The 16943-nt window shown below is 41.6% G+C and overlaps 6 non-coding genes across 6 annotated transcripts; 3 read left to right on the top strand and 3 right to left on the bottom strand.

Moving 5' to 3' along the window:
- Positions 1-1304: 1304 nt before the first annotated feature.
- trnap-agg (transfer RNA proline (anticodon AGG)) lies at positions 1305-1376 on the bottom strand. The gene has a single exon. It is a non-coding gene; the product is annotated as a tRNA-Pro (tRNA).
- Positions 1377-1535: 159 nt separating this feature from the next.
- Positions 1536-1617, top strand: trnal-uag (transfer RNA leucine (anticodon UAG)). The gene has a single exon. It is a non-coding gene; the product is annotated as a tRNA-Leu (tRNA).
- Positions 1618-3504: 1887 nt separating this feature from the next.
- On the bottom strand, positions 3505-3576 carry trnap-agg (transfer RNA proline (anticodon AGG)). Its single transcript has one exon. It is a non-coding gene; the product is annotated as a tRNA-Pro (tRNA).
- A 159-nt stretch (positions 3577-3735) lies between these two features.
- On the top strand, positions 3736-3817 carry trnal-uag (transfer RNA leucine (anticodon UAG)). The gene has a single exon. It is a non-coding gene; the product is annotated as a tRNA-Leu (tRNA).
- A 1887-nt stretch (positions 3818-5704) lies between these two features.
- On the bottom strand, positions 5705-5776 carry trnap-agg (transfer RNA proline (anticodon AGG)). The gene has a single exon. It is a non-coding gene; the product is annotated as a tRNA-Pro (tRNA).
- Positions 5777-5935: 159 nt separating this feature from the next.
- On the top strand, positions 5936-6017 carry trnal-uag (transfer RNA leucine (anticodon UAG)). The gene has a single exon. It is a non-coding gene; the product is annotated as a tRNA-Leu (tRNA).
- Positions 6018-16943: the final 10926 nt, after the last annotated feature.

Raw genomic sequence — 16943 nt, 5'->3', positions numbered from 1 at the left:
CGTTCCAAGATTATTGGATGGAGTTGGGAAAATCTCGAGAAAAAGCATCACTGCAAGGTCCACCAAATGCTTAACATTTCAGCCTGTACGCTGACTAATCTTGGTTGGCACGGGTTCCTAAAGATTCACACAAAATTGAACCTAGCGGGCGAGGCTCATAAACCAGATGTCGGTCCATGGAAACCACCCTCTGCTAGCTGTGTAAACTTTGGATCAAGAGGATGTCTCTTTACTTTCCTTCCATGCTGTCATTGCCCTGAAGTCAGATGACTAAGCATCCGTTGCTGCTGAAATCTTGGTTCCCTCAAGATCCCAAAGGTGCCCACAATATTGGGCCACAGATTTTTAAACTGCTGACCTTGGCATATTGAGCAGAGTGGCGCAGCGGAAGCGTGCTGGGCCCATAACCCAGAGGTCCATGGATCGAAACCATCCTCTGCTAATCCCAAGTTCCTTGGATGACAAGTATGTCTTTCTCCTATACATCCATGTTTTCACTTAGAGAGTTGAACCTGGTCATTTTTTGCTACATAATGCTAATGGCTTCATTGTAAAGTGCACAGTTGTTCCAATGCACTCTTTCTCACTCATCAAACAGTAACCACTGCCCCACTCTTGGGGTGTTTCTCAAAGTCGAAGGACGATCCTTAAATGACTGAATTTCAAGGATGCTACGTCATCAAATACCGCGGAAGGACTGTTCCAATGTTAAGGATCCTTCCAAATCTACCGAGGACTGAGTCCTTCTTTCAGAGAAACGTCAGGGATGCATGTGTATAAAACACCCACAATTGTTTGCGCACGACTTGCTGGAAGTGAGGGCAGCTAAGTGTCCACCCCCTACCCCCTCTTCCATTCACATGATAATGACATAATAATTGCTCTCATTCTTTTGGTTTCAATTGGTGTATTTTTCGGAGAAATCGTGTTGACAACCATCACAGAAAACATTTCAGAATATCCTGCAGGTCAAAGCACCACTCTAGAAATACTGCTTACATTTATTCAAAAAGTATAGCAACATTAGAGAGCCCAGAATTATCATGGTACCCTGAAACCCCCTCAGTCTGCTGAGGGAAATGATGTACATCTGGGGGCACTTGTTAGCCTGTTCCAATGCTAGGAAGGACTCCTGCATTGACTCTGTAGGATCCTTCCTTGGTAGGACAGTCCTTAACCTTGACTTTGACCTCCTTGGGCTTTTCCAGTATTTGAACTCTCACATGATCACGGTTTTTACTCCTGCACCCTGAGGTTCTTCTCCTGCACAGTTCCTCAGAAAGTAAACATTCGCTCTTGCTTTTGGGCTCGTCCGGGATTTGAACCCGGGACCTCTCGCACCCTAAGCGAGAATCATACCCCTAGACCAACGAGCCAAGCGCAAGAGGTGTCATTCTGTGCCATCCTGGCAAAAGCCTTCTACGCTCTGCAAGAAACATGAAATGTCCAATGTTCAATATAGGGCATGTGTCACACATGAGTGTGGCTGAGCGGAGGAAAGAAAAAGGTCCAGACACGAGAATGAGGCTGTTGCAGGTAGTGTGGCCGAGTGGTCTAAGGCGCTGGATTTAGGCTCCAGTCTCTCAGGAGGCGTGGGTTCAAATCCCACCACTGCCATCTGGCAATGTAGGATACCAGGTCATGGTAAAGTGATTCATGTGGTAACCTGATGTTGTCCTCAATTGCATGCACCTCTTATTGGTGTACTTAAGGGTAATAGACTTGTGTGAAGCAAAAGACAAGTGGATGTTTGGATGGCTCCGTGCTGACTCTACCAATTCCATCCATATTCACATTGCCATGGTTTAAGATGACAAAGCAGTCATTGCCACAAGTATCTTTAGTGACATAAGCATTCATTGTGGAGTGGAAAATATTGCCGAGGTCAATATCTGATTCTTCTCACTTTGAAAACACTTGTCATTCAAGCAATGTCAAATGTTGACCTTTGCTCTTAAGTCTGATTGGTTGAATGTATTTACATGGCAGCACTGCTTGCTGTTGAAGGAGCAATAATCATTGACAGCTGAGTACCTTGACTAGAGTTTGTGAAGCACCACTGAGCAGAGCGGGAGTGATACTGAAAAAAATGAGGTAGAGGGGCCAAGTGGGAGGATGCTTCTATCCTTTCCACCCACACTCAATTTGCCATGTCATCAAATGACTGAGGTTTCATTGCCACAGGTGTCTCATGTGGACACGTTCCAAGATTATTGGATGGAGTTGGGAAGATCTCGAGAAAAAGCATCACCGCAAGGTCCACCAAATGCTTAACATTTCAGCCTGTACGCTGACTAATCTTGGTTGGCACGGGTTCCCAAAGATTCACACAAAATTGAACCTAGCGGGCGAGGCTCATAAACCAGATGTCGGTCCATGGAAACCACCCTCTGCTAGCTGTGTAAACTTTGGATCAAGAGGATGTCTCTTTACTTTCCTTCCATGCTGTCATTGCCCTGATGTCAGATGACTAAGCATCCGTTGCTGCTGAAATCTTGGTTCCCTCAAGATCCCAAAGGTGCCCACAATATTGGGCCACAGATTTTTAAACTGCTGACCTTGGCGTGTTGAGCAAAGTGGCGCAGCGGAAGCGTGCTGGGCCCATAACCCAGAGGTCGATGGATTGAAACCATCCTCTGCTAATCCCAAGTTCCTTGGATGACAAGTATGTCTTTCTCCTATACATCCATGTTTTCACTTAGAGAGTTGAACCTGGTCATTTTTTGCTACATAATGCTAATGGCTTCATTGTAAAGTGCACAGTTCTTCCAATGCACTCTTTCTCACTCATCAAACAGTAACCACTGCCCCACTCTTGGGGTGTTTCTCAAAGTCAAAGGACGATCCTTAAATGACTGAATTTCAAGGATGCTACGTCATCAAATACCGCGGAAGGACTGTTCCAATGTTAAGGATCCTTCCAAATCTACCGAGGACTGAGTCCTTCTTTCAGAGAAACGTCAGGGATGCATGTGTATAAAACACCCACAATTGTTTGCGCACGACTTGCTGGAAGTGAGGGCAGCTAAGTGTCCACCCCCTACCCCCTCTTCCATTCACATGATAATGACATAATAATTGCTCTCATTCTTTTGGTTTCAATTGGTGTATTTTTCGGAGAAATCGTGTTGACAACCATCACAGAAAACATTTCAGAATATCCTGCAGGTCAAAGCACCACTCTAGAAATACTGCTTACATTTATTCAAAAAGTACAGCAACATTAGAGAGCCCAGAATTATCATGGTACCCTGGAACCCTCTCAGTCTGCTGAGGGAAATGATGTACATCTGGTGGCACTTGTTAGCCTGTTCCAATGCTAGGAAGGACTCCTGCATTGACTCTGTAGGATCCTTCCTTGGTAGGACAGTCCTTGACCTTGACTTTGACCTCCTTAGGCTTTTCCAGTATTTGAACTCTCACATGATCACGGTTTTTACTCCTGCACCCTGAGGTTCTTCTCCTGCACAGTTCCTCAGAAAGTAAACATTCGCTCTTGTTTTTGGGCTCGTCCGGGATTTGAACCCAGGACCTCTCGCACCCTAAGCGAGAATCATACCCCTAGACCAACGAGCCAAGCGCGAGAGGTGGCATTCTGTGCCATCCTGGCAAAAGCCTTCTACGCTCTGCAAGAAACATGAAATGTCCAATGTTCAATATAGGGCATGTGTCACACATCAGTGTGGCTGAGCGGAGGAAAGAAAAAGGTCCAGACACGAGAATGAGGCTGTTGCAGGTAGTGTGGCCGAGTGGTCTAAGGCACTGGATTTAGGCTCCAGTCTCTCAGGAGGCGTGGGTTCAAATCCCACCACTGCCATCTGGCAATGTAGGATACCAGGTCATGGTGAAGTGATTCATGTGGTAACCTGATGTTGTCCTCAATTGCATGCACCTCTTATTGGTGTACTTAAGGGTAATAGACTTGTGTGAAGCAAAAGACAAGTGGATGTTTGGATGGCTCCGTGCTGACTCTACCAATTCCATCCATATTCACATTGCTATGGTTTAAGATGACAAAGCAGTCATTGCCACAAGTATCTTTAGTGACATAAGCATTCATTGTGGAGTGGAAAATATTGCCAAGGTCAATATCTGATTCTTCTCACTTTGAAAACACTTGTCATTCAAGCAATGTCAAATGTTGACCTTTGCTCTTAAGTCTGATTGGTTGAATGTATTTACATGGCAGCACTGCTTGCTGTTGAAGGAGCAATAATCATTGACAGCTGAGTACCTTGACTAGAGTTTGTGAAGCACCACTGAGCAGAGCGGGAGTGATACTGAAAAAAATGAGGTAGAGGGGCCAAGTGGGAGGATGCTTCTATCCTTTCCACCCACACTCAATTTGCCATGTCATCAAATGACTGAGGTTTCATTGCCACAGGTGTCTCATGTGGACACGTTCCAAGATTATTGGATGGAGTTGGGAAAATCTCGAGAAAAAGCATCACTGCAAGGTCCACCAAATGCTTAACATTTCAGCCTGTACGCTGACTAATCTTGGTTGGCACGGGTTCCCAAAGATTCACACAAAATTGAACCTAGCGGGCGAGGCTCATAAACCAGATGTCGGTCCATGGAAACCACCCTCTGCTAGCTGTGTAAACTTTGGATCAAGAGGATGTCTCTTTACTTTCCTTCCATGCTGTCATTGCCCTGATGTCAGATGACTAAGCATCCGTTGCTGCTGAAATCTTGGTTCCCTCAAGATCCCAAAGGTGCCCACAATATTGGGCCACAGATTTTTAAACTGCTGACCTTGGCATATTGAGCAGAGTGGCGCAGCGGAAGCGTGCTGGGCCCATAACCCAGAGGTTAATGGATCGAAACCATCCTCTGCTAATCCCAAGTTCCTTGGATGACAAGTATGTCTTTCTCCTATACATCCATGTTTTCACTTAGAGAGTTGAACCTGGTCATTTTTTGCTACATAATGCTAATGGCTTCATTGTAAAGTGCACAGTTGTTCCAATGCACTCTTTCTCACTCATCAAACAGTAACCACTGCCCCACTCTTGGGGTGTTTCTCAAAGTCGAAGGACGATCCTTAAATGACTGAATTTCAAGGATGCTACGTCATCAAATACCGCGGAAGGACTGTTCCAATGTTAAGGATCCTTCCAAATCTACCGAGGACTGAGTCCTTCTTTCAGAGAAACGTCAGGGATGCATGTGTATAAAACACCCACAATTGTTTGCGCACGACTTGCTGGAAGTGAGGGCAGCTAAGTGTCCACCCCCTACCCCCTCTTCCATTCACATGATAATGACATAATAATTGCTCTCATTCTTTTGGTTTCAATTGGTGTATTTTTCGGAGAAATCGTGTTGACAACCATCACAGAAAACATTTCAGAATATCCTGCAGGTCAAAGCACCACTCTAGAAATACTGCTTACATTTATTCAAAAAGTATAGCAACATTAGAGAGCCCAGAATTATCATGGTACCCTGAAACCCCCTCAGTCTGCTGAGGGAAATGATGTACATCTGGGGGCACTTGTTAGCCTGTTCCAATGCTAGGAAGGACTCCTGCATTGACTCTGTAGGATCCTTCCTTGGTAGGACAGTCCTTGACCTTGACTTTGACCTCCTTGGGCTTTTCCAGTATTTGAACTCTCACATGATCACGGTTTTTACTCCTGCACCCTGAGGTTCTTCTCCTGCACAGTTCCTCAGAAAGTAAACATTCGCTCTTGCTTTTGGGCTCGTCCGGGATTTGAACCCGGGACCTCTCGCACCCTAAGCAAGAATCATACGCCTAGACCAACGAGCCAAGCGCAAGAGGTGTCATTCTGTGCCATCCTGGCAAAAGCCTTATACGCTCTGCAAGAAACATGAAATGTCCAATGTTCAATATAGGGCATGTGTCACACATCAGTGTGGCTGAGCGGAGGAAAGAAAAAGGTCCAGACACGCGTTTGAGGCTGTTGCAGGTAGTGTGGCCGAGTGGTCTAAGGCGCTGGACTTAGGCTCCAGTCTCTCGCGAGGCGTGGGTTCAAATCCCACCCCTGCCATCTGGCAATGTAGGATACCAGGTCATGGTGAAGTGATTCATGTGGTAATCTGATGTTGTCCTCAATTGCATGCACCTCTTACTGGTGTACTTAAGGGTAATAGATATGTGTGAAGGTAAAGACAAGTGGATGTTTGGATGGCTCCATGCTGACTCTGCCAATTCCATCCATATTCACATTGCCATGGTTTAAGATGAAAAAGCAGTCATTGCCACAAGTATCTTTAGTGACATAAGCATTCATTGTGGAGTGGAAAATATCGCCAAGGTTAATATCTGATTCTTCTCACTTTGAAAATACTTGTCATTCAAGCAATGTCAAATGTTGACCTTTGCTCCTAAGTTTAATTTATTTTCCCTCATCATCTTCATCTGGGCTTATCTAGGATTTAAACCGTTTACCTCTCTCATGCTTGATAGCTAAATCCAGCAGTGAAATCATTGTTAATTCTTACGTCTAATTGGTTGAAGGTATTTAGGTGGCAGCTCTGGTTGCATCTGAAGGAGCAATAATTATTGAGAGTTGCGTACCTTGACTACAGTTTAGCATTACTAAGTAGACTTGGAGCAACTGTGGTAAATGAGGGAGTGTGGCTGAGTGGTCTTAGGCGTGGACAACTGTATGACAACAACATCCCAGGCTTTTTGACATTTCCTCTAAGGACATTAACACACAGAGTAAAAAGGGAAAATGATTGTGTGAAACAGCAGAGGCACTTTAGCAGCCTGGTGAGTACTGGTATCGGCATCAAGCCAGCAGACAAAGTTACGTCTTCATAATGGAGGACATAAAGTAAGAAAATTAAAAAATAGTGGCTTTTACTTCCCACAGCTGCAGAGAGTACCAGCTCAATTTGGAACAGATTACAGTATAAACGGGCTGTCATTTATTATTCCCTCTGTATTTTATATTACTTTTTATCCACTCATGTTTGCCTTGATAAAGTTAATGCATCGTGCCGTCCTTTCAAGCTCAACACTTCTTGTATCCGTATAAAATAAAAGCCCCTTTTAACTTTGGTTGAGAAAATCCCTTAATTTCTGAAAAAGGCTTTTATTGTGAAACATTTGCAGGAACCTGTTGTAGAGGATTCAGTGAATGTCATAGTTTGCTTGCAGTACTTCAGATGTCACTCCTGCCATCTGGTGGCACTTTTGACATTACTACAACAACATTGCGGCTGGGACATGAACAGACACAGTGACTGAGCCAATAGTAGTAGTAATAAAAATAGGACAACAATAACCTGATGACATCACACATGTCGTGAACATGCTGGAATAATATTTTGGTCTCTCAGCATTAGCATAGCTAAGGTTATTAGAGTTGGCGAACTCGTGTGAAGCAGCCACTGTTGCCCAAATGACAAGTGGATGTTTGAATGGCTCCAACTGACTCTACCAATTCCTTCCATACTCTCATTACAGTATTTTTAGCAACCATTCCCACAATGTGTCTATGCATGGCAAAAAGACTGAATACATCTAAGAAGCAAAAAGCACCTAGGACATCATACAGAGATGTGAAAGTCCACTGACCATGTGGTGATATTTGATGAGCTGGAATGAGAATGTATTGACACTGTACATGTCTTCCTGGACTGCAGCAGCAGTGCAGCAGGTGTTCAAAATGTCTGACTTTAACCAAAGCATCATCTGTCAATGCAAGAGACACAAGGCTACATCTGCAGGTGACTGAACAGTCAAGCTATGCTAATTCCAGCCAGCCACTCCAAGTTAATGTGTGCTCACACAACCACATACACACACACATTCTGGATGCAAGGATCACACACGAGCATCCTCAAGGCATAAAGTTGCCATATAAATAAATCCATGCAATTAAAACAGAAGCAGTCACCATATCATGTTACGTCCAATTAAGCGGCTCATAAACAACCACTATAAAAGAAGAAAAGACTCGTTAATGCGTGGTATTATAGTGGGTCTTAATGCTGTTGACACTGTATAGGTCTAATATACACACTCCAGGCTACATACACACACGAACACACACACTGAGGCTTAAGTGCACTGCAAACTGATACTACTCACATGGTCTCTATTCCCTCACCCATCCTCCTTCAGTGTGTGTGTGTGTGTGTGTGTGTGTGTGTGTGTGTGTGTCACTCTCTTGCTCTCTGATCTTTGTAGCATTTATTGATGCCACTGACCCCGGCTTGGCGAGCAGACATCTCATAGCACATGTGACACATAAACACACTCCCACACACCCCTTCACTCACAGTGGTGTGTAACTGGAGCTCAGTCACCTTTGCTTCAGAGGAGGAATTATATAAAGACATTGTGTGGTGTAAAATTATACTGTTGTCACGCTTCAATTAATACAATGACAGTTTGGGAAATTGGCTTGGGTCCTATTTTGACTGTTGTGGCACAAAGCTTATTGAAGTTATTATTACCTGCACTTCGCTCATATCACATAGAAAGCTTTGACTGATGTTTGTGCTGCTGTTAAAGCCGTTAACAACAGCTTTTAGGCCACCCTGAGACACTAAAGTGCAACATACATCAGTGACAGATAGATAGATAGATAGATAGATAGACAGATAGATAGACTTTACACTTGTATTATTGGATTTTTGGAGCCAGAAATGGCTTGGCAAGAAGATGGAGGTAACCCTAACCAGCTGCTAGCTGGGTAAGCATAGTTCATTTACAACTGTGGCTAACTTTGATACTGCTAATGTTTATTTTACTAGCAAAAGACAGATTTTACAAAACAAAACATCTGACTCCTCAGAGAGCCATAGCTCTGTGGCTGTGGTTGCGACTTGCCAACACAGGGCACCCACTGTCACTCAAAGCAACCACACCCTTAATTGACCTATGGCTAAGCCCCGCCCTCAAACGGGATGAGCCAGTCACAGTGCGGGTAGCCATTCCCATACACTTGGACATTCTCTGCCTGGACATTCATTGAAATGCATTACAGAAAGTCAGTTTTGTTCGGTTTTATGAGCTTTTTCTGAGATTTGAGGTTTAAAAATGGTCAAACGGTGTGCATGGGGTACATGCAACTCCGACACAAGGTATCCTGAGAGGCTGGGCGACGAGGTGTATTTTTTACCTTTTCTTAAACCACATCTCAACCGAGAAAAGTGTCTCCTTTGGATAAAGGTGTGTGGTAACGTTAGACCACAACATCAACTCAATGTGAATAAGATTGACAAGGATGTCTACATATGTTTTAAGGTAAGTCAACATTGTGTTTGAGGCAACATATTGTCACTTTGCTGGAAAGAAATATAAAGTTATCTTTAACATCTCTAGCTAACGTTAGCTAAACTTAGCCTAACGTTAGCTCCTAGCTGCGTTGTTCATCATGTCACCTTGTTTGCTGGGAGTTCGTTAGCCTATTTTGTTCTAGTTTTGTACTTTAGTGATCGTACATCATTGTTAGCTGCTGTCCAAAGGGCTCTAGTTAAGCTAACGTTAACTTCTGGAGCTTAGCTTCATTAAATCTGTAATTGCAGAGATAACAAAAGTTGGCAAACGTTATGCTGAATGATTCAATGTAAACTGTAGCACCAAACTAACAGAGAGACACTCTTGGTAAAGATGATAAAAAGGCCGTTTTTTCTCATATTCTGAGTCAAAAACCTGAACTTCAGTGGAACAATGCTGATCCTCTAGCTTGTTGTCTTTGATGGTGACGGCAACGAGATGCGGTTTATCACGCTTACACTGGGACCTGTAAATTTTGGCTTGTAATTTAAGCTTTTCATCGACCTTCTCAACAATAAAATGATGAATATATCCCTCCAATGCATAGTTTAGGCCCTTCTGGTTACTTCTCAATGACATCTGATTGTTATGTCTCCAAAAATCATCAATTGCCTCCTGAGAAATGTCGTGTACTGTGACACCTGCCATAGCGCCGGCACTGTTGCCAACTCCTCAGTAAGAAAAGTAGCTATTGGCTGTCCTAAAAGTCGCTAGAACTCGCTAAATGACGTCATCGCCTAATTTGCGTAATTGTCCATATGCATGTAATTGTAATGGATGCTGTAGAAGAGAGGAATAACATCGTGGGAGAGACAAAAACTGAGTAAAAAAACACCCTGAATATGTTTAGAACTACAAATGAACCTTTTTTCAGTGATTTATATTAGACAAAGAAAATTTTACATTTACATCCCGCCCTGACTGTAAACCAGGTCAGGATCAGAGCGATAGATCAGCCAGCGGCGGTTCCGCGCATGTGCGATTCACTTGCAGTCTGGACGTGGAGGGGTTAACGTCTCCTGCTCTGACTGCTGCTGGGAGGGAGGACTGGGCCGTCTGTGAGTGCTTTGGGGCGAGAGGGGAGCTCACGGCAGCATCCGCTGCCCGTTGAGAAGACTAAGAATGATACGTGCTCTCACAACAAAGTCTCCAGAAGTCTTCAATAACATCAGAAAAAGTCGCTAGATTTGTCGCTAGTCGCTTTTTTGAAAAAGAGTCGCTAGAGGGGTCTGAAAAGTCGCTAAATATAGCGACAAAGTCGCTAAGTTGGCAACACTGAGCGCCGGTCACTGAATGTTGATAGTTTGTCCGAGTGAGTGGAGGGGGGCGTGGTTTAGGCATAGGTCAATTATGCATAGCTTTAAGCCTTAAAAAACATTTAAATGGGCAAGTTATATTAAAATTCATCCCCAGTGCAGTTGGCATGAATGAGGAAATTAGCTAGAGAGAGCAAAACTGTTTTATGTACCAGGCTATAAACATGTTAATTTCTGCTGTAGAATTGGGCATATTTCCATTGGATTGACTCGCTCTTGGAACTGCAGTCTTGAGTTCACTTTTCAGCCCTGGAGGTTGCCACTCAAACAAAACTGAAATATAAACCAGATTTTTGTCAATGTGCTCGCTTTATCTCCTTCCCCCTCTTCTTTCTGTCTTTTAATCAAATCTTTTTTTCCCTTCCTTTCTCCCCTTTTGTCTGTCTGTCATTCTAATGAGGCAATCTAAACCAAAGGCCCGTCTCACACTATAGACTATGAGTAAAGTTTAAATTACAGAATTAAAGATTAACAAGGGAACACTTGTTTGAATTATTTACAGGCCGAGCTTGCACCTATACTATATTTGTGACTGTGTGTGTGTGTGTGTGTGTGTGTGTGCGGCAGGTCAGGCTCAGCTATAAATGTGGAAAGCAGCTCATAATGAATGTGTGTTGAATGTTTGACTGCTCTTACATGGATCAGTTGGTAATCATACTAATGCCCATACATCACAACCACATAGTTATAATTATGCTTTAGCAACCACTCATTCCAAAAAGAAAAATACATACATAAATTGCAAATGAAATCTAGTTAGCAACAAATCATCAGCAATCACTGATGTTTTAATTATTATGATGTTAAAAGTTCAAAGGGTAGCGTTTCAAAATATTTGAGTAAAATATGAAATTAGCTTTGTTCTTTTCAAATTAACTTTTACCAGTTTACCCCCAGGGCTGGATTTTACTATCAGGCAAAATAAGTCTAAAATATTTATTGTATGTATTTATTGTACTGTTGTATCAAATGAGGTCAGACTTTTAAGCTTAAGTACTAGCTGTGGTAATAATTTAGCATTATTATTAATACTTAAACGGTCTCTCATTAACAAGCTCAGGCCAGAAGGAAGCAAGCTGCGCACATATTTACTCATTTCATAGAGAATTTTAAAGGAATAGTTGAATATTTTGTGAAATTTGCTTTCTTTCTGAGAGTGAGATGATTATATTGACACCAGTGTCATGGTTTACATGGATGATACAGAGCTGAACACATGAACGTGGTGCCCATGTCTCATGGTCTCGCAGAAGCGCACACACGTGAGCGTGGTGTACAGAGAAGCAGTTAGAGCTACAGGCTACAATGAGGCTAAAACAGTTCAAATGATGTTTTTTCAAACAACTTTTTATGTCGGGGCTTCAGGACACTTGGATCACTACGGACGAGCAGTATGGAGATATTTTGTGGTTTCAATTATGTGTTTTTGGACGTTTGAATCTGGGGCACCGTAAGCCTCCATTAGGTGGAGTTGTGTTGCTACCTCCTCTCCCCTTGGATCTCCGCCAGTGTTGTGAGGACTCTAAAACTTCACCTGAGACTCCCTCGGCATATGGGTGAGTAGATAATGGCTGAATTTTCATTTTTGGGTGCACTATCCCTTTAAGGCCAATTTTTTGTTGTGGTATTACTGAATTTGGCCACAAGATTCCCATGGAACTTAAACATGATCCTTATGGGAAAAAAATCTATCTTTTTCACAAATAAAAAAAAGAAACTTTCAATAGGTTGTGGCTGTGGCTCAGGAGATAGAGCGACTGTTTGTTTATTGGAAAGTTGGCAGTTTGAAACTCACGTTGAACTGTGTGTCAAAGTATTCTTGGGCAAGATACTGAAGCTCAGATCGTTCTGTTTGAGTATGAATGTTACGTGAATGTTAAAATCTATCTATCTATCTATCATCTGTAACAGATATTGGAGATTAGTTTTATTCAAGTCTCTGCTGTTAAGGGTTTGTTTAAACCAGTAACATTTTTTAATATGGCAGAACATAGCCTTAATTTTTAATCATGAAACAGCAACCATAAGACAACATATATATATATATATATATATATATATATATATATATGTGTGTGTGTGTGTGTATATGTACACATATACATACATACATACATAAATATATATATATATATCTTATTTTAATGCAACTGAAATTATTCAGCAATTACTTGATTCGTTCATCAATATAATTGTCCTCTCAGAGCTTCTAAAAAGTAAAGATGTGTTGATTTTCTTTGTCTTTCTTTGTCTAATGTCATAGTTACCTGCATATAATTTGGGAGTTTGAACTGTTCAACAAAACAAATAAGTTAGAGAGGTCAGCTTTGGCTTTAGAACATTGTGACACGTATTTTTTGAATTATTTTCTGACGTTTTATTGCCCAAACAATTAATTTATAAATTAATTTTCCAAATAGTTGCAGCCCTAGTCATAAACAAGGCTACATTATAAAGCAGGCAAGGGAACCCCAGTGGACCCAAAGGCCCTATATTCAAAAAATGCCTCTTTATTTAGGTCCTGGTGTCAAAATTTACCCTGAATTTCCTTACCACATAATCTGGCCATGTGTATTAACATATATTCAAAGAAAAATAAATGACATGACAGATTCAGGCAGGAGTTTAAATTAGAGATCTTTTTACCCCAAACTTCATCCTCAACTTCAGCAAACAAAACTGTTTTTCTTGAAAGCATCGTCCATAGTCACACTTCCTTTTGTATTTCATATTAATAACCTTACAAGGGCTGGTTGTGTCTCTGTTTCCATGCATGTACACAGGTTTTGTTGCATCTTTTCATGGCAGCTTGTGCATGTTTGTGTGGGTGTGTGGCTTCTTTTGAAATGCCAGAGGTCAGCAGAGCCACTCAGCCTCATTTTCTAATTAATAAGTTATGCAGAGAAGTCAACAACCAAACTAACATTGTAGTTCGCAGTGAAACTCATCAAAGGGAGACAATTTGCATGAAGGCTAGCCGTTTAAAAATGCATTAGAACTAAAAATGTAACACAGTAATAAGCAGACAGAATGAATGTCCTTGCATAAAGTAACATAAGGACATGGCTAATAAAGTGTAATCATAATCTGCTCACAGTCCACGGACTCAAAACTGGAATACTACAAAAAAAAAAAAAAAAAAGAAAAAAAAAAAGAGAGATTTGAAAATTTCTGAATTGGCGACTCATTCTGGTAGTATTAAAATACATTACTTTGAATATCTTATTCAATGATTTATAATGAAAAAATAAATAAAAATGAGGATATTGAGCTTTTTTTCAATTATGAAACATTTAGTTTTATTTTAATTTAACAGTGATGATGTTTTTAAATATGTAAAATTGTAGATGTTACCTGCAACTTTTTTATTAATTCATTTATTATATTGTTTTTTAAGAAAAAATAACCTAATTTATGTGTAAAACCATTCCCATATGAAACAGTGGAATAAAAATTGAGTTTGACATATTGTCACACCCATAAATGGTAAATAAGTGAAGAAATAAATCCACTTAGCATGCGAATAAACATGGAATGACAGAAAATATTTACATGTGCTAGTAGAGATTTCAATATTGGTCTTTGACAGATAATTAAAACTCACAATAACTGAAGTGCATTGTGGGTTTATTTGTAACAGTAGTTATTGTAAACAGTATATTTTTGGAGTTATTTATAATGAAGTCAACATACATTGTTAATGAATATTGGGGAAAGATTTTAATTTTTTTGCAGGAATAATTTCACATTCTTATTTTGGACTTTCATAAATAACCTATTATTATACACTAATTGTTCCTTTATTATTAATAGCTCTTGAACTATTATTTAATTATTTTCATGTGCACTTTAAGTTACTATTTTATGTCCCTTTAGCCTTAAGTGCGAGTAAGGGTTAATAGTTCCTACCTGACATTGTTTTGCAGGGGACAGGTGTTAGTGTAACAGACTCAGGTTAACATGTGCCACAGCTGAGTTAAAGGACAACTTCGGTATTTTTCAACCTGGGCTCTATTTCCCCATGTGTATGTGTGCGTATGATTCATGGGTACCACTCATTCTAAAATTGGTTCAGTATTGAGGCGCAAAACTAGCTAAAACGGTAATGGGGGCAAATGCGTCCCGTATAAAAGTGCTTTTTTTCGCCACTGACCGGTTCAGATCGCCAGTGCTATCTCTGTAGATAGCATATTGTAGCAGCCCTGGGGCAGTGGTGAGTGTGAATGAGTGGAGTCAGCTGTCAGTCAGTGCTGGAGCAGAGAGGTCCCCGCTTGGTACTGTAAGTGAGTATGTGTGTGTGAAGTGTGTGTTATGCTAGAAGAGTCAGAGGACGGAGTCTTTTACGTGCTACCCCCTGGAGTGTTACCGGAGTTTTTGGAGTGCTCAAATAAACGGGCCTTTTTCCCGAACGCAAGAACAGGATGTCGCGCAACACCCCGTACAGCTTTCACAGGCTGCCTTTGTTGGACGGCGAGATGCTGAAGTTGTGGCTAGAAATGCTAAAAATTTATGCTAACAGTCCTCTCCAGACACTGCGCCTTGCAGACCATCGGGTCTGCAGTGCTCACTTCTCCCAAGATGACTACTGCCAGCCGAAGAAGAGAAGACATCCAATCCCGAAACACCTCTTCCTCAAGAAAACGGCTGTCCCATGAGTAGAGAGAGCTACAGACACAGTGGAGCAAAGCTCGTGCCATCACACAGCTCAGAGGTAAGGGAAGGGCTAAGTATGTATGCTATTTACAGAGATAGCACTGGCGATCTGAACCGGTCAGTGGCAAAAAAACACACGCTTCATACACACATACTCACTTACAGTACCAAGCGGGGACGCCCTCCCCCTCTCTGCTCCAACACTGACTGACAGCTGACTCCACTCGTTCACACTCACCACTGCCCCAGGGCCACTACAATATGCTATCTACAGAGATAGCACTGGCAATCTGAACTGGTCAGTGGCGAAAAAAAGCACTTTTATATGGGACGCATTTGCCCCCATTACCGTTTTAGCTAGTTTCGCGCCTCAATACTGAACCAATTTTAGAATGAGTGGTACCCATGAATCATACGCACACATATACATGGGGAAATAGAGCCCAGGTTGAAAAATACCGAAGTTGTCCTTTAAGAGGGAAGCTGGATGTATGCTGTCTTGCCATATTGTAGTGTGAATTAAAGAAGATAAAAAAAGAGATTGTAGCCTGCTTATTACCCAGAAGCCAGAATGACTGGAGAATGCTACTGAACAATAAAGTGTGGGTTCTTATCCACCTTTTTTTTTTTTAGGTATTCTGCATTTTCTTTGTGTTTGCACTTATGTGAAAACATATAGCAATAAATGACTTTAGGATTCTTAAGTAATAATATTGTATGACAAAGGAGGGCAGGTTTACTTACTTCTTCCTACTCTTTTTTGAACATGTGGTGATTTCTTTATGGAAGTATTAATTTTGTCAACAACTTTTATTTCATGCCTAAATTATAACAACAATAAAAATTTAAATACAAATAATAATAATAATGCTGAAATTGGCCTGGTTGGCCAGACAAAGTTAACCAAGGGTTAGGGTTAGCCAATCACGTTAGCTGTGTAGCTTCCCTTGCTCTGTTAAGATTCACCCAATCTGGAAATCCATCAGTAAAAAAAAACAAACAAAAAAAAAACAACTTTTTTTCCCCCTTCCTTTACCTCTGGAGGCACAGCTCGGAGTTTTTCGACTAACGGAAGTGCAGGGGCCTCGGCGATCGCTCACGCCCTTCACTTAGTTAGTTATGGGAAATCACGATGTCTAGAAAGCATGAGTGGCTGCAGCTGACAGGGACAGTTAGCAAAGCTAACATCAGGACATCATCTGTTAAAAGCCTCCCGTTGTCGGATACGACATGAAACTACTCCAGTTAGCTCAATCATGTTGTTACTAAGACATCCGCTGGAATTTTTTTTTTTTTTTTCACATTGACAAGACGGCATTTTGGGTGGAGCGGTAGCTATGGATGCGGAGCTTGCTGTTTCTGTAGGTACACATTTCCTGGGGACACCTGCACGCCTCGGCCACACCCCCTCCATTGTGATTGGCTAAAGCACAGCATCGTTAAAACTCAAAGCTCCGCCCTCCCCCCCCTCTCTAGACGTCTTTCACACAGGGCTGCTGACAGATTCTACAATGTAAATTGCAGAATCTGTCTTGAGAGATTAAGATTCACCTAAATTTACAATTTAAACTGAAAGCTGTTCTTGCTCCATTTTACATGCGTTGTCTCATTTAAAAGGTGAAAGGTCAGAATCGCTGTAAGTGCTTCTGTCATTAAGTTATATAAGTTTAACACACTGAAAAGGGGAGAAAGGAAGGGAAACAAGAAAG

This window comes from Epinephelus lanceolatus, chromosome 7, assembly GCF_041903045.1.
Source record: "Epinephelus lanceolatus isolate andai-2023 chromosome 7, ASM4190304v1, whole genome shotgun sequence".
Taxonomy (NCBI): Eukaryota; Metazoa; Chordata; class Actinopteri; order Perciformes; family Serranidae; genus Epinephelus; species Epinephelus lanceolatus.
Note: the sequence above shows the minus strand (reverse complement) of the source record. Positions and strands in the feature narration are given on the sequence as shown.